This window comes from Carettochelys insculpta, chromosome 6, assembly GCF_033958435.1.
Source record: "Carettochelys insculpta isolate YL-2023 chromosome 6, ASM3395843v1, whole genome shotgun sequence".
Taxonomy (NCBI): domain Eukaryota; kingdom Metazoa; phylum Chordata; order Testudines; family Carettochelyidae; genus Carettochelys; species Carettochelys insculpta.
In genome coordinates, this window is record NC_134142.1 from 106,371,238 (window position 1) to 106,389,786 (window position 18,549).

Consider the following 18,549-nt stretch of genomic DNA (forward strand, 5'->3'; position numbering starts at 1 on the left):
TAAAGGATGCCTGAACCTGAGCAGAAATTGTGTTGACATTCACTTAAACCACTGCAGTACTGTAAAAGGTCTTTAAAAGCATAATAATGTAAGTAAGAATAATGCACTAAATGTCTTTCTGAAAAGGGATTCTTTGGTTGAGGTAAAAGCTGTTGTGAAAAATGCAGGAATCACTGGATAACATGTGGTTTGTGCTATGTAGGTCAGATAAGTCCCGAAAATCTATGAAATGGTAATAGCTGAGTCTAGGATTATTCATATGAAGTGGTCAAAGATGAATATCAAAGTTAGAGAGAGAGGTGCTGGAAGGTGAGGAGCTGGTGGTGTGGGACCTCTGACTTGCAGTGGTTTCTCTCATATATAGGGTTTACCGTTTGATTCAGTGGCACTCAGCGCCTCCAGTGTACAAAATGGGCCAGCACACCTGGCTAGGGAAAAGTTTGAGTGGAGTGAAGAAAGCTGACACGTAAAGTTAAACCAAGAATCTAGGAGAGCAAGTGGGAAAGACATCCTAGACAACAGAGGCCCGAGACTGGAACAGCAGTGGTGGTTCAGGCTGGACTGAATTGCCTTGTCTGTACTGTGTATGGAAGCTTGCTTAGCAGTCACCTAGCTTTCCCCATTAGATTGCAGGACGATCTTCCAGGATTTGATTTAGCACACCTAAGCCGTGTCTACACGTGCACGCTACTTCGAAGTAGCGGCACTAACTTCGAAATAGCGCCCGTCACGGCTACACGTGTCGGGCACTATTTCGATGTTAACATCGACGTTAGGCGGCGAGACGTCGAAGCCGCTAACCCCATGAGGGGATGGGAATAGCGCCCTACTTCGAAGTTCAATGTTGAAGTAGGGACCGTGTAGTCGTTGCGCGTCCCGCAACTTCGAAATAGCGGGGTCCACCATGGCGGCCATCAGCTGAGGGGTTGAGAGACGCTCTCTCTCCAGCCCCTGCGGGGCTCTATGGTCACCGTGTGCAGCAGCCCTTAACCCAGGGCTTCTGGCTGCTGCTGCTGCAGCTGGGGATCCATGCTGCATGCACAAGGTCTGCAACCAGTTGTCGGCTCTGTGGATCTTGTGTTGTTTAGTGCAACTGTGTCTGGGAGGGGCCCTTTAAGGGAGCGGCTTGCTGTTGAGTCCGCCCTGTGACTCTGTCTGCAGCTGTGCCTGGCACCCTTATTTCGATGTGTGCTACTTTGGCGTGTAGACATTCCCTCGCAGCGCCTATTTCGATGTGGTGCTGCGCAACGTCAATGTTGAACATCAACGTTGCCAGCCCTGGAGGACATGTAGACGTTATTCATCGAAATAGCCTACTTCGATGTAGGCTTCACGTGTAGACATAGCCCTAGTGGGGCTGCGCTAAACTGAACTACCAAGACACCACTGTCAACACCAGTGCTCCTCAGCGCTAAAGGGACATCAATGAGAGAATCTCTCCCGTCACCCTCCTGCTGTGCGGATGGCGGCAAAAATCGGTTTAAGATACATCAACTCCAGCTATGCAATTTTCCTAGCTGGAGCTACGTATTTTAAATGGATTTTATCAAGAGTAGACCTGGCCTTAAAGGACAAAGGGTGAGACTTCTGAACTGAGCCTCTTAAAGATACAGTAGAGAACTCCTTGACCAGGCAGGGTTTGGGGAGGGAGGGAAGCAGCTAAGGTGGAAAAAGCTTCCTGATTCTAGGCTGTTTCGGGGGCTGCAGTGTGCCTGGTCTAGTTTATGGCAGCCTTCCAGGGCTGTCCCATGGGCTACAGCACTGCCCAGAATCTTCACGGTACTATATGCTGCAGCAGGGGTCCTGGGAACAGGGGTGTGCAAAGTGAGGAGTGGGTCCCCTTAGGGGTGCATGAAATTTTGTAAGGGGGCACAGCATGATCGGCTGCTGGGTCTCAGGCTCGTGTGTCTCATTACACACGTTGAAATATGGTACTTACTGTTTTTCTGCATTTATATTTCCATTTGTATACCAATTAATAACGTTTTTACATTCTACAGACTCATTTTCTTACATGTGCCAAAAGGAGGTGGTGGTGGTGGTGGTGGTTTTTTTCATATGAACATTACTGAAATTTCCATCAGTTTGGATTACATTAGATAGGTTGGAGAGTCCTGCTAATTGCAGGGATGAAATGTGGGACCTGACTTTACAAGTTGGCTCACTGCAGCCTTAGAACACAGCTTTGTGGCTACAGTTTCTTCCACAGCACCTCCATCGGAGGGGAGGGAGAGTCTTTCTTAACTCAGGTGGAACCTGGACTTTTAGAGCTCTTTTACCTACGTCAAATAGTTGGATTTGGGTGCCTGATGAAAGGAAACTTAATCTTGATGCAGCGGGTAAGGAGAAGCCAGGCTGGACAGACTGAAGGTGGTTAGCTTAGGAAGATGCTTTTATGTGCCCCATCATGCATGGACTAGTGTGTGGGTTTGGAGAGACCAAAGAGAAGGAGGCTGTAGCATTCAGTATGACTGTGATCCTTCGCCCTTTTCATTCTGAGCTTATTCTTAAAATGCACTCGTAGGCCTGGAAGATTCAAATCCGCTGCAGGGTCTAGATGCTACTTTGAAGCGTAAGCAATTCCAGTCACTTTGCCTGTTGGATAGCCCAGTGTTGATTTTAAGTGTGAGATGACACCACTGGAGACAAAACAAACACCTCTTAGGAAGCAATTGCATTGTTTTACAAGCTCAGCAGAGTGAATTGATGGGTGGAAGGTGGTTGGCACGTGCGTGCTGCATTCAGATCAAACTTCTTTAACAGCCACTTAGAAGCAGCCCTCCCCCCTTCCCTTGGCTTACAAAAGAAAAGGAAGAGGATGGAAAAAACCCTCCCTGCCTGGCTTTAAGGCACCCAAAGAAAACCTTTATCAGTAATTAGCACTGTCCCTTGCTTTGCAAGCTGCTTGCAACAAGCATGTCAGACATGCTCGGATTTCAAAGACTGTCCTCTGAACCAGCTGCATCTGAAGAAATCAGGCATTTTTTTAAAGATATAATGCCAAGCCTTTTGAAATGAAAGCTGGGGCAGGCCTAGTGGAGATTAATGTAGGAAAAAATGCTGCTTGCTTGATAAGCCACAGATGTCTCTGAGATTTGTTGAGGTTGTTGACAGCTCCTGATGGTTTGCAGCTTGAGATTTTCCCCCTCATCCAAATACACATCAGTGCAGGTTACCAATACTATGGATATATGCTCCTGACACAGTTTGGCATGGGCATAGGGATCTTCCAGAGACTAGACAATAATGGGTCAGTTCCTTAGGCCTGGTCCGCACACAGATTTTGTACTGTTCAGTTAGGGGAGAAATTTATTAACCAAAATAGCAATATTCCCAGTACTGACACAATTAGACCAGATAAAAGTGGGAGGCAGTGTTACCTAGCAGTCAAATCACTGGATTAGAACTCAGAATATCTGGCTCCTATTCCCAGCTCTGTCAAGGGCCTGCAGGTGACCTTAGTAACACCATTTCGCTGCTCTATGCCTCAATATCTCCATTTGTAATAGGCAGATGATACTGACCTTTTCTGAAACACTTTGTGATCTACTGATGAAGAGTACTGTATAAAAACTGGGCATTAGTATTATAGCACTATAGATTATTTTCCTACCCATATAGGAATAAACTATTGCAAAGCACTTTTATAGCATGATTATGTCCACTTTAAGTATACTCGTAATTTTTGTATTTAGATGAGGCTGTAGTTGGTGCAAATCAGGAGAGTTCTACTTTAAATCAATGGAACCGTGCTAATTTATACAAGCCGAGAATATGGCCCAAGGTTTTTACCTTTACATTTAAAATATATGTATCTCCTCATCAAACATCACATTGTATTGTCCATATACAGCAGGGGTGGCCAAGCTGGGGCTCTCGAGCCACATGTGGCTCTTTGAGCCATGGAATGAGGCTCCTGCTCGCAGTCACACACCGAAAGTGCTTTACGTGCTGTGTGCATGTGCCCCACCCCAGCACTTGGGGGAGGTGTGCGTGGCAGCAATGGTGGTGGCGGCTCTGGTGAGTCGCTGGCTTTGGGTAAGAGCGGCGGAGGGTTGGGGGTGCCTGGCTCTGGGGGAGGAGTGTGGGACTGGGTTACTGAGTTAGTGTGGAGGCCTGTGGGTGGCTGGCTGGCTCTGAGGGAGTGGAAGAGGAGTGAGTTAGAGTGAGGGGGGTGGGACTGCCCTGGCTCTCGGGGAGAGGGAGGGCATTGGGTTGGAGCAGAGAAACTGGGGGAGTGCCTGGCTCTGGGGAAAGTGGGAGGGTTGGGTTAGAGCAAGAGGTTGGGGGTGCTTGGTTCTGGGAGAAGGGGAGGGCATTGCACCACTTATTATATATTTATTTTTATATATCCATATGTCTAACTAGATACAGATATAGGTGGATATATAGATATACAAAATAAATACATAATACATGGCTCTTTGCACTCTATCCACAGCTATATTGGCTCTTAGTTTCTAGCTGACTGACCACCCTGATATACAGTATGGATAAATATCCAGCTGTTAGGGCAAAAATATCTATCCATCAATATCTATCAATATATTTATTTTCAAGTAAGAAAAGTAGATGAAATAGGTAACTATTAAAATGTTCTGATGAATATTTTTAGCATCACTGTATTTGTTGGGCTCTCTTGAAAATAGAAAATGAATTAATATCGTTATAGATAGAAAAGGTGAGAGTAAAGACGTAGGTCAGATAGAACAGGAATCATCAACCCCTGGCCCAGGTGCCAAAAGTAGCATGCAAGTCAATCTACCTCAGCATGCGAGTGGGAGCTCAGCCCCACCTCTCTTCCCCATGCAGCCGGGAGCTTGCTCAAAGCTGATGCTGTCAACCATCCCCTAAAAAGTAAAGCTCTGCATCTTAGTTTATTTATTAATAAGGTTGTTGTAAGTAGGAGTCTTAGTGATGTCAGATTTTGGCACTCCGCCGCAGAAAGGTTTCTGACCCCGGAGATAGAACAATTGGATTAAATAGGTTAGATGCATTAGATAAGCATTACCCAGTACCTCCAAGACAAGTGTTTTATCTATTATGTTCATATAACAACATTATCAACTCTACATCTAAACTAACAGTAATATTCATCCCAAACGACACTGCATCTATCACCCTATGTGAAGAGAGTTTCAGGTGGTAGAATGCTGGGGCTTAATGCTGCAAAGTGCTGAGCACTCTCACAAGACATTGCCATCACCCATCACATCAGTGGAAATTCAGGATGCTTACCATCTTGTAGGACTGAGCTGTTAGGTCCCATTGATTCCCATTACTCATGTTTATTAGGATATGCTGCTACATGGATCCTCCTGCTCTTCCCACCATAACCTGGAGAGATGCAATAGATGCTCTGATGGATGCAGTGTCTACAGCAGATTTAGGATGAAGTCATGATGGCTGAGCAGTGTCAATGACTTTCAATGGATGTGCGTGCATGCAAACATACCATTCAGCCAAGTGGCTCAGGGTAGACACTGAATTGAGAATTGTGACTAAGAGGACCAGGATCAGAAACCAGAAGAAGGCAATTATTCAAGGAGCCCAGGGTGTCAGGAAGGAAGATGGTCAGGGTGAAGTCAGCAGAAAAATGTTGGTAACTTTCTGCAATGATTCATGCCCACCTGCCCCTCTAACATAAAGAATGTTATGCAATCCTCTTGGCTGTGTTGCCATCTTAATTAGAAAAGTCTGTTACCATGTAGCAGTCATTTTCTTAGTTTAAACAGGCGGGAGCTGTAAAGGTCCACAAACAAATGAGCTACTTATGCAAGTGATGCCACTTGCTGCTCTGCGGTACTTTCAATCTGACAAGGAAAATATTTGTTGATGTCAAGAACTGTGTTAACCGGGAGCTGAGATTCACTCTCTGTTGTCTGATGACAGGGATGGTGGAGCAATTTGTGTAGTGGTGGAGCTGAGAGCCCCTGAACCGAATTATAAACCCTGCACATGATGGAAACCACTTCAAGCCGGGGGTGACGTCACATGCCCAGCACCACTAGTTCCAGCACCTGTGGCTGATGGGATATATGGCTCTGGGTGTCTAAATATGATAATTGGCTAGATATCTAAACCTGAGGTTTCTTTTTATTTATGAAAAACATACTGGTACTCCTTTTACCGAACCCTCACTTGTGCTACTGTAAAGACATTGAATTGAACTGGAATACTGCTGAATTACAATGGTGGAAATGAAAGAAAAATTTGATCCATTGGATTAAATCTAATTTTGGAGTCAGAAATTTGTTTTTGTACCTCAGCTGTTCAAAACTATAGTAAATTCCTTTATTTAAAATCAGCCTATTTGGAGACTGCACTTTTTTTCTATTTAACATCTTTTCCCCCCCCCTTGTTTTGTGTCTTTTAATATGCCTTATCTTAGTAAATTTGTTAAACAGACATGCTGGGGTAATTTTACTCCTCATTGAAATGTAGCTACTGCCAAAAGAAGCTGCAACTTTTAAAGAGCAAACTGTAATGTTCTGCAAACATTCAAAACAGGAAAGGAAGAAAACTATTGCCAGATAGAACTGAGTGGGAAACATAGGGAAATGAGATAAAGTTCCAAGGCTATTCTAGCAGGCTGCAAATGATTCCAAGGTATTTACCACTGCATCCCCTCAGAGGGCTACATGTAATTAACCTTGTGGAGTCCTCCTCTGGGACCTGATCCTGTGCCCGTTGAAACCAATAACAAAGCTTCAAATGATTTTAGTAGTGCAGGAGCAGGCCTCTGGGTTGTAAGGAAGATTTTGGAAGGATCAGAGTAGTTTGTGTCAAGACTAGTATACTCAGAAATTGGAAACCTGACTCTCAGGGAACTTGTGCCGTGAAACTATGAGGAAAGAGATCTGACTTATCTAAAGACTGATTCTCATAGGCACAGATCCCACTTCACACTTCTGTAGGCTGGCAAATGAGAATCAGGTCCCACAGGAATCGAGTCAGAAAAAACAGCTTCTCGATGGAAGCATATTTGGAAGAATGGGGAGAAATGTTTAACATGTTCATATCCCAGTAGTTTCTAAATGGTGATGATGCCTTCAGTATCACATTTTTAAACTGCAAATGAGGTAACTTTAAAATAGAATATGAAGAGAAGTAGAGAGCCCAGTCACAATGATGAAGAGTGGGGAGGAGGAGAGGATCTTAAAATCAAACAGGAAACAGATACAATTATACAGTTCCATCACGTTTGTTTCCAATTTGGACCACTGCATAGTAGGACAAGATTACTGGGCTACTGCTGAGGTGAGATTTATTTACCACCTCATGGGTGAGCTCTTACCTGGTAACTCCCTATGGTCTTGTCTCCACTGGGAAAAAAGTGTGGTTTTTGTCTTGTTTTAGGACTGTTGTATACCTAAAACTTGGGTTGACCTTGCTATGGCACGATGGGTGTGAAAAAACTCGCCCAAGACACATAGTGAAGCTAACATAAGCCCTGGAATAGATGCTGCTCCCTCAGCAGAAGAATTCTTCCATAGACCTATCGCTTCTGAGACAGTGTGTAACTGCAAATATGTAAAAAGTCTTCTGTTTCTGGAGCAAGTATCTGTACCACAGCAACACAGCTGCAGTGCACAAGCTAACATGCTCACCAGCATAGGGCAAAATCCTAGAGAAAAGGGGGATGGAATTTTAACCTGAGTTTCCAGATTGAAACTTCTCTGTAGACTTTACATAAACCTTAATGCATGACAATTACAAACGATTAGTCCTTTATTTTGTTTTTTTATTCCTAGAGGGACATCCTGATGCAATGCGCTTGAGAACTTGAAGAACACACTTCACTCACGACTGCTGAGAAAGAGAGATGCTTTGAATTTGAACACCCTGGTTCTCAAAGATACGTGGCTAAGTGCATTTTTCTCCTCTCGTTCACGGGTGTGCAAAGTAGATGGTTCCCCAGGGCATGTGGGTGGGGGGAGCGGACATTTCATAAAGCAGAGCTACAGTGCCGTTGGCTGCTGGGTCTCAGGCTCATGCATCTCATTAAAAATGTTGCAATATGTTACTGTTTTTATGTATATGTACTGACATTATGTTTTTATGTATATGTACTGACCAATTAATTTTACATTCTTATTTTCTTACATGTGCCAAAAGAGGTTTATTTTTTTTCATATGAACATAACCAAATTTTTTGACAGTTTGGACTATATGAGATGGGGGGTGATGGGGCCCTGCTGACTGCATGGACAAAAAGTGGGGCCCAATGTAAAAAGTTTGCTCACCCCTGCTCTAGTTCACAGCATTTGAAAACTAGCTGCAGCTCTCTAAAGACCAAACATCTTTTATAGAATCTGAAGATTTTTGCCTATAATTGAATAATGTGTTCAACAAATATGATTGATGTTGTGGGGAACTGATTACCTCACTAGGATTACTTTTGAGTAAAAGTATGCAGACTTTGTAGCATTGCAGCCTAATGTCACATGCTACTGGAGATAACGTATGCAGCAAGCTATAGTGTAAGTTATACTCCAGCAGTGACCTTTCTCACAGGAGTTCCATTGTTTGACGGGCTTAAGAGCCTTCCTATTTTGCCTTTTGGAAGGAATGAGGGTGTGCTCAGTGGAAGGTTTATTTTAGACAAACAATGGATTTCAATAAGTCTATTATTAGTTTGGGCTAGTTCTAATCTCAAAGTGCAATTTTTCTTCATTTTAAAGAAGTAAAACCACTCACCTTTATTTTTTCTCTTGTACCCAAAAACAGTCTTAATTTTCTTCTTATTTAAATTAACATTTGAAATTAGTACATCCTGTGATAATTGCCAATGAAAATTATGACAATAACACAGTGAGAAAATGTTACAAAGCATTTCCTCTGACAAGAGCAAAACAGTTTTTCATAAAACTGTCCACCAGAAAATATCTTGTCAGTTGGCTGTGAGAATCAAGCTGTTGAACTCCACTGAGGGGGATTTAGTTTTCCCAGATTCTTGACCCAAAGACCAGTGAAGTAAATGATAATCTTTCCATTGCTTCCAGCGGCCTTTGGATCACCATCTAACTTGGTACATAAAGTATGATTCACACATAACAACGTGGTCAATTATTTATTTCCAGCAATCTCTACTTTTGCTGCAAGAAATCTATTACTTCTTTGACCTTTTTTAAAAAAGTGTTTTCCAAGCATTTCTCTGTCTGTGCATCTCTTGATGTAGTTTTACTTACTTAATGTTTGAGATGTTAACCTGACACCCAATACTCCATTCCTGTACCCATCTAAAGCATCTTTGTTCATTCTTGGACACTGTTTGTGAAGATTGCCAGCCCCAGTCACCTGAATATTCTGTGATTTCATTTTTAAAATTTATTTCCTTCTTTTCCTGCTCCCTTATCCATGTAATTGAGAGTCACACTGAAGAAAAGAGGCAGCAGTTTGCCTCTGAACTAGTAAAGTTATTTCAAATTAATCTGTTTTTTACTTTCACAGTCTTTAACCACTGTTGGTTCCAAAGATTCAACTCTCCATCTCATTGTGGTCTCCGAAATCTTCTTATCAGCTTTCCTCTATGGTAAAGTCACTGTAGGGTCAGTATCCATTTAATATTAACTGGCACAGTTTGCCTCCTATGTGATCAGAAATTAAGCATGGCATTCATTTGTGGTATAAGACATTGGCCACACCCAGGTTTTGGACAGATAATTTCATATATATGCAATTTTTGAATATACAAAACCACACATTGGAAAAATTAATGGCTGACCAAGTTTTTGAACAAACGGGGTTTCATTAAACAAGAGGGCCCTTAAACATAAAGGTTCACAAGAAAGTGATTCAAATCTGTTTTTTTGGGAGGGGGTGGCGGGGCGGAAGAGGGACAGGAGTGTTGAATTACTTACAAATTATGGAAAGCATTTTGATGTTTTTGATTAAAAAAAAATAAAAACTAGTCAATTTCAAACTTTGCAGAATTGAAACAACTTAGAAATTTTGAAATTCAAGTGGCTCTAATATACAGCTATATAATCAATATGTTGCACTTACATTTAAGAAAATATTAAGCAAAAACATTGAAATACTACTTTGCAAGCTTACAAGAATACTTCTTTTCTTTTCTTCTCTTTTCTTTTCTTATGGCTTGCTTGTTGACACATCTGGACCAGCACACTGGTGATAATGTATACACACATTTCACAACACTGATTATCAGAGGTACCTACCAGATGCCTAGCTGAGCCCTACCTCATCAGGAGTATTTGAAGTGAAATGCTGTTAGGGTCCTGGGTTTAAGATAAGCAATTTGTCCAAGATCACACAGGAAGACTGTGGCAAAGCAGATTACAAAGGGAGACATCTGAATTGGAATTTATTCTCAAGTTCGACACTTTACAGCTTGTCCTCAATAAAGATAGCAATTACCTTGCACAATACAAGGACTGTTTATCCATCTCCGATATTCATAGTGACCTCAGGCAATTCACTTAATGGATACTTGCAGTAAGTAACAAAGAGTAAGCCATGCTAGTCTATACACTATCAAAACAAAAAGCAGTCAAGTAGCACTTTAAAGACTAGCAAAATAGTTTATTAGGTGAGCTTTCGTGGGACAGACCCACTTCTTCAGACCATATCCAGACCAGAACAGACTCAATATTTAAGACACAGAGAACCAAAAACAGTAAGCAAGGAGGACAAATCAGAAAAAGATAATCAAGGTGAGCAAATCAGAGAGTGGAGGGGTGGGGGGAAAGGTCAAGAATTAGACTGAGCTAAGCATGCAGACGAGCCCCTATAGTGACTCAGAAAGTTCCCATCACGATTTAAGCCATGTGTTAATATTCCGAATTTGAATATAAATGTCAGTTTGTCCACTTCTCTTTCTAAAACAGAGCGATAATGTCTCTTCAGTAACACACATACCTTGAGGTCATTGACAGAATGCCCCATTCCATTAAAATGTTGACTAATTTATAAGGGATAACGAACAAACCATGTGAAGCCAACCTAATTTCCTTCTTTACATAATTACTGGCGTAGCAGATGAGGGGAAGCAGTAAATGTTATGTACTTGATTTTAGTAATGCTTTTGACCGATTCCACACAGCATTCTTATAAGCAAACTTGGAAAATGTGGTCTGAATGAAATTACTATAAGGAAGATGCACAAATGGATGGCAAAATCATATTCAAAGAATAGCAATGAATTGTTTGCCATCAAACTGGGAGAGTGTATAAAGTGGTATTCTGCTGGGATCTGTTCTGAGTCTGGTACTTCGTAATATTTTATTGTGTTGGATTATGGAGAAAGTATGTTTACAAAATGTTCAAAGGCTACCAAGATGAGTGAGGTGGCAAGCAATTTAGAGGACAGGACTAGAAATCCTTAACAGATTGGAGAATTGATATGAATTCAACAAGATAAAATTCAATAAACTAAATGCTAAGTACTTCACTTGGAATGGGGAAAAAAAGTCGTACTGCAAAGTGGGGAACAACTGCTTAAGTGGTAGTAATGCTGAAAAGGACCTATGAATTACAGTGAATCATAAAATGAGTACAGATCACTAACCTGAAATGGTTGTTTAAAAAGGCTAATATCTTTCTGGGGTGTATACAAAGCAGTGTTTTATAAGGTAAATTTTCTGCTCTGCTTAGCTCTGGTGAAGCCTCAATTGGACTATGGTGTCCAATCTGGGTGCCACTGTTTAGGAAAGATGTCGACAAATTGGAGGTCATCCAGAGGAGAGCAAGGAGAATGATAATTTTAGAAAATCTGACCCAGGAGGGAAAATTTAAAAAAAACAAAAAGCAAAAGTGGGCATGTTTAGTCTTGAGAAAAGAAGACTGAGGGAGAACCTGATGTGTCTGCACATGGGTACACACTATTACAAGGATTTCTGTGATCAACTGTTCTTCATGTTCACTGAAAGTACACAAAATAGTATTGGGCTTATGTGGCATAAAGAGAAACTTGGATTAATGGTAGGTAGAAAGATAGTTAAGCTGTGAGGTAGATTTCCAACGGAGGTTGTAGAATCTCCATCACTAGAGTTTTTTTTAAAGAACAGGTTGTAGAAATACCTGTCAGGATAATCTAGGTTTACTTGGTTCTTTCCTGGGACAGTGGCCTGTACTTGATGCCTTTTTATGGTCTCTTCTGGCTCTGTGGTTTTTTTTGACTCTCAGGTCTTGCCTACACTACATGTCAACATAGCTGATGTCAACATACTCAGCTTGGTTTCATGTGTGCAGTAAGGTTGGCAGGGGCTGCTATCCTTTCCACGCTGGCTCCTCTTCTCATTTTGGTGGAGTACCAGCACTGATGGGAGAGTGCTCGGAGATCAATTTATCACATCTAAGCATCTGACGAAGTGAGTCTTTGCCCACGAAAGCTTATGCTCCAAAATATCTGTTAGTCTGTAAGGCACCACAGGACTTCTTGTTGCACATCTAAGGAGCCACATATAACAAGCTAAAGACCTGCTGTGAGCCTTTCAGTAATGCTCTGATAGCTTACCTGCTGTGTCCTCACAGGAGCCTAGCCACCAGATCATTATCTCTGATGAGTGAAAAAGAGCGTTGCATATGTTCACAGACCTCCCGTTACGGGCTGAACCAGAGCACTGCATTTGCTGTCTTTGTTTTTGTGAGGTCAACCAACAATGTAATTATAATTTAAATTCTGTTGGTGCTGTGCTAAGCCAGAGGGGAAAGTAAACCCTGTTCTTTTTTGGAACGCCAGAAATAATGTAGAAGTACCTCTATATCTTGCTAGGATTATTTTTAGTGCCTTTATGCTACAAGTCGTACCAGCAGTAGGACATCTGCCATTATGTATAATAATTTATTAACAGCATTAATATATCACTGGATTTTCTAAATTAATTTATTTTGTTAGGATTGCACAAGGCCATTACATTGATTCGTGCCAATAAAGCACTGGTAAGTGGTGCTCTAATTTAGTGTCACTAAGAGATGCACACATTACATAAGGTCACCTCAATGTAAACATTTGTGTTTATTTGTTGTTTTGACAAGGACAATGGCACTGCTCCTAAGTTGTTACTTTAATGTAGTGCTTAGTGTCTTGTGCCATATTTGCATAATCCTAACGGGGTTGGTTTATTTGTGAGACCCTAGTTATTGAGGAATAGATATAAAACAGATGACTTTTTCTGAAAGAAGTAATTCTAAGGAAAAAAGTGGCTCATAAAGTTTTCCTTAAGAATTCTTAACATATAAGATGTCAGAGGTAGCAATGTCACACAAAACCAAAGTGGGATTTCATTTTCAAGAATAGGGCAAAAAAAATTTATGTCCATGTAATTAGTGGCATTTTAACACCGAAATATACACCAGATCTAGAAATAAAATCACTACCCCCTTTCACACCTGCATCATTTATGGAATTCCAAACAATTAAAGCAATCAATATCTCTGAAAAAGGAGCAGGTCTATGGTACGTTTAGTTAGCAAAAGAAAACATATGTCAGGATTGGAAACAAATGTGTTAAATAGACTGTGTGATAAGTGGAAGATGGATAAGCTTCTTTAGGAAGAAGTTGTTTCGTTATCCACAATAAACATGAACGACTTTATGAACAGCTAACATTTTATGAGTCTTCATTTATTCAGGTCACCTGTTGGGTTGGTGTTTTGCTTGTTTATTTTAATGGTAATGTGGAATCAGGTTTCTCCTTGTAAAATTTCCTTTAATCCACTAAACAAAAATATAATTGAAGAAACCTATGGGTGAAAAATCATATTTAAGAAAATAAAAGAGCTATGTTTCTAATTCTGATCCAAATTCTGTTTTAACAAGTGAAAGAATTTTTAGAAGATTTCAGTTATTCATTGTACTTTCTCCAATTTATGCAATTTGTACTTATTAACACCAAATTCATCCTGGAAGATGATTCCATTCCTGGATCAGTTTCACTTTCTGATTCCCATCTATAATAAATGACATTAATTTGTTATACAGAAGTTCTGGTTTCCTCTTTTACCAAGGGTATGTCTATACAGCAAAGTTATTTCAAACTAATAACACTTATTTTGAAATAACTTTGCTAGTGTCTACACAAAGCAACAGCTATTTTGAAATAATTTTGAAATAGTGGTTGGCTTATTTCAAAATAGGTAAATCTCATTCCACGAGCTATAGCGCCTCTTTTGACCTATTTCAAAAGAGGGACTGTATAAGTGGGGAATAGAGCCTATTTTGAAATAAGCCATAGTGTGGCCAATTGCTCTTTTTCTAAATAGGCTCTACAAGTGTAGGGGCTGTATTTCTAAATAGCCAGGCCTATAGCAGTGTTATTTCAAAATGAGCTATTATGGAACAGCTCTTCTGGAATTGCTTATTTCAAAATAAGGCTGCTGTGTAGACATATCCTAAGGCTGTGTCTACACTACAGCAATCTTTTGAAAGGTGATCATCTGGAAGATCTTTTCTGGAAGATTTTTCGAATGATCACATCCACACACAAAAAGGCAGATAGAAAGATCGATCTGCTCTTTCAATTGTCAAAGTTAGACTCGAGACTCACAGTTTGTCAGACCACTCTGTTTATTAGCAAAGCTGCTCTGCTAATACATTCAGAAAAAGGTGAGCCCCCCACATGGGGCTCAGGTCTCTCAATTTATACAGGCAAAGAAGGCAAGTTAATAAACAAAGAAAAACCAGAGACACACACACACCCCACATAGCCCCTGAGACCAGTCATGTATCTTCATTTCCATATCACCTTCGGCAGTCTCCTGTTTATGACTTTCTGGTTACCTTAATTAATTACCGTCTAGCACCTACCGCTCTGGTTCCTGCTTTCCCAGGCACATCTGGCTCCATCCAAACCCACCCTACATTCCTACACACAGCATCAACATAACTTCCCCTTCTTGAACTCAGAAGCAACCTTGTATCATATTGTGATTTTTTTACAATGTAACTCTCATACTTCCACACAATAGAGAACATCCCCATTCTTTCGAAAGAACAGGCCAGGGACTGAAAAATCCAACACAGTGTAGACTGCTCTTTCGGAAAAAAGAGCCCAGGAGCATCTACACCTGCTTTTTTCAAAAGAAGCTTTCGAAAGGAGGTGCTCTTCCTGATCCAGGAGTGGAAGAATGCTTCCAGAGGAAAAGCCTCATCCTTTCTATTTCAGATGGAAAGACGCTCCTCATGTTCTTTCAAAAAAGGGCCAGATTTTCCAAAAGAACTTGCTAGTGTAGACACAGCCTAAGAGACAGACATGTTCCCGCATGGGCTGAGAGACCCATTTTACTTAAGTTGTTCTATGGCTGCAAATCTGATTATTCCACTATGTGGTCCATAAGCAAAATTCAGACTTGTCGATATACAGATGCTACAGTGGAACATCCATCGCACTGTATTTGTGTTACTTTAGCTCCACAGTGTGGACCAGGGACGGGCAATAAAAAGTGATGGCCCACGCGGGTTAGTCAGGGGCAGCCCTGGTGAACTGCAACTGGCCTGTGGGCTGTTTATTGCCACCAACTCACTCCCCACCCCTGCCAGAGTAACTTCTTCCCATTAGATTTATCCTTTCCACCTTTTTGATTTCTGTTTTATCCTCTATTTATATACAGCTGCATAATTACATGTGTTCCTTCCCCCACCCCTGAAAATGGAGGGTGCAATGGTCAAGGTTTTCATGGCTCTCAGAAGTCAGTCATGTAGAAGTAAATAGTGAATAATTTATTATATTCAGAAACAAAAACACCAGTGCTCAACATGTGCCTTACAACAGCTTATGATTTCCAAGCTACTGCCACAGAGGAGGAGTTAGAAACACTTTTTTTTTTAAATGAAAACTGAGACTGCCTTTTCCATTTCTTGTCCCTCGAAGTGTAAAGCACAGGGAGCATGAAGCCCTGAGCTCTGTATGGCCTGAAAGCAGCTGATAGAACCTGTCCCGCCTCCAAGTTTGCAATCTTCTGAAGGTTCTCAAGGATGCCCGTGTTCAGTACAAAACAAGCCTTGTAGGGAAAACAGGCTGTCTTGTGCACATGAAAACTAAAGAAGAGTGGTAAGCGAGCAAATAAGCTACTCATTTCTGTTTTCTATTTGCAGTTTGTCTGCAACTGGCTTAAATTTTGCGTTCAAAATTACTTGATGAATAAAAATGTTTTTGGCTCTGTGCGGTGTTTGTTGTCAGTACATGTGTGTACTTGGTACCTGAGATCTTAATTTTAGTCCTGAGTTTCATTGTTACCAAGCACATATTCATGGAAAGATTCTGCTCTTAGCCTAGCTAGACTGATCATGAAGTTATGAATGGAAAACTTGAATGAGGAATTAAAAATGTGTATTCGCACTATCTCCTCCATTTAATATAAACATCAAGTGCATAGTTGTGAAACTAATGATTTATTCAGAAGAGTGAATTATTGTAGTGTATTGTGTATACTTACAGTGTTAGGACTTGTCTACACTAACCCCCTTCTTTGAAGGGGGCATAGTAATCAGCCAGAGCAGGGAATAGTACTGAGGTGCTGTGATGCATATGCAGCACCTCATTAGGCTAATTTTCTCCATGCAAACTTTGAAGTTGATGACTTTGAAGTGCCAGCAACCCATGTAGCTGCAAGCACTTCAAAGTACCCACCACTCTGGGGCTGCTGCTACAGTACCATTCTCCTGTCAGAGGTGCCATGGTAATGAGGCAATCTGAAGCAGGCTAATGAGGCTGTGACATGCATATTCAGTGCCTCATCAACATAACAGCAGCTGCAGGAACAGACTTCAAATGGCAGAATGACAGGGAAAATGGGGGCAGCTTCGAAATAGTCACCCCACTTTGACATTCCCTTACTCCAATCTAGCTCTGTGGGAGTAAGGGAGTGTCAAAGTGGGGCACTTATTTCAAAGCTGCCCCCATCTTCATTGTCAAGCTGCAATTTGAAGTCTGTTCCTATGGCTGCCATTATGCTAATAAGGTGCTGAATATTCATGTCAGTGCCTGATTAGCCTTCTTCGAATTGCCTCATTACCATGGCACCTCCCATGGGAAAATGGAAGTGTAGCAGCAGCCTGGTCTCTCGGCTCCCCTCTGCTGGAGGGAGCCGGGGAGAAGCTATGCTCCCATGGCTGTCTGCCTGCCCAATTTTCCCCAGCTGGGGGAAGCCAGGGAGAAACTGTGGTGATGCGGCTGTCTGTCCCCTGGTACCCCCATTGGGGGGAGCTGGGCAGGCAGACCTCCATGGCAGAGCAGCTTCTCCCTGGCTTTCCCCAGTTGGGGAAGCCAGGGGCCAGAGCCAGGGGCTAGAACAGGGAGCTGGTAGAGAAGCTGCACTCCTGTGAGCCCCCAGTCCCTGGGAAGCCCAAGATTTCAACTCACATTAACACAAATTAAGTGCAGGTCCAAATCATGTCTATTGGAGGTTTACTTATTTTCTTACATGGGCTGAAAGTTTGTTTGTTTGTTTTTTTCATATGAACAGAACCAACATTTCCATCAGTTTAGATTACATTAGACAAGTTGAGGGGGCCAACTGATAACTGCAGCGTTGAAAAGTGGGGTCTAATGTAAAAAGGTTGTTTACCCCTGCATTAGTATATGACACAATTCAAAGCTACATAAAGAGCTTGGTATTTGTCAGAGTCTCAGTCTACTTATTTCAAGTTCCACAAAGATTGTCTCTATTAGCAGTTTCACATCAGTTTGGGTGCAGGAGGGGAGTCCAGGGTGGGGCTAGAGGTTGGGTTACAGGAAGATGCAGGGTCCTAGTAGGACTTACTGTGGCTTCCAGGTAATGGTTGTCAGGTGCCTGTGGCCCCTATACACATGGGCAGCCAGTTAGGCTCCATGCTGATGTCTGCAGGTGCCACCCATGCAGCTCCCACTGGACGCAGTTCCCAGACCACAGGACCTGTGAAGCTGGCAATCAGGGTGGATACAGAGCATGGATGGATGCTCTCACACTGAGGTGCCACAGGGGCCTGGCAGCCACTTCCGGGAGCCACTCAGAGCCAGGGCAGGTAGGGAGCCTGTCACCTGCCTTAGCTACACACCCCCACTGCACTGTGGACCAGATTCTTAATGGTCAAGTCAGCATGCCAACCATAGCCACCAGGATCCCTTTTCAACTAGATATTCTGGCTAAAAACTGGGTGCCTGGCAACTCTAACTTGTCCTATGTTACATCAGCAAAGGGGCAGTTGGCAATATTCATGGCAGGTAAGTTTTTGAGATAAATTAAAACAAATCTTACTAAGCACAACTAGAGGAATTCTCCTGACATACTGGCCTGACTCAGCTCCTGTACCTTGCTGTGGCAGCAGAAAAAGGCCTGGCAAAATCACTTGCTGAGTAGGGGAGAATCCCCAGTGAAGATATGGCATAAAGCTTCCCCAGAAGCCATATGCACAATCTGTTATGAGCCCAAATGCTAGGAGCAGGTCCAGAGCTGGAGAAACATGATTGGAGTAGAGCTAACACACACAGCACTATGGAGATTCTGGGTAAAACTGACCCTTACAGAGAGCCGGGGATGGGCTGCTGTAACTTATACAGCCTTACAGAACTGTCTAAATTGCTTGTGGGTAGGAAGGCACACAGT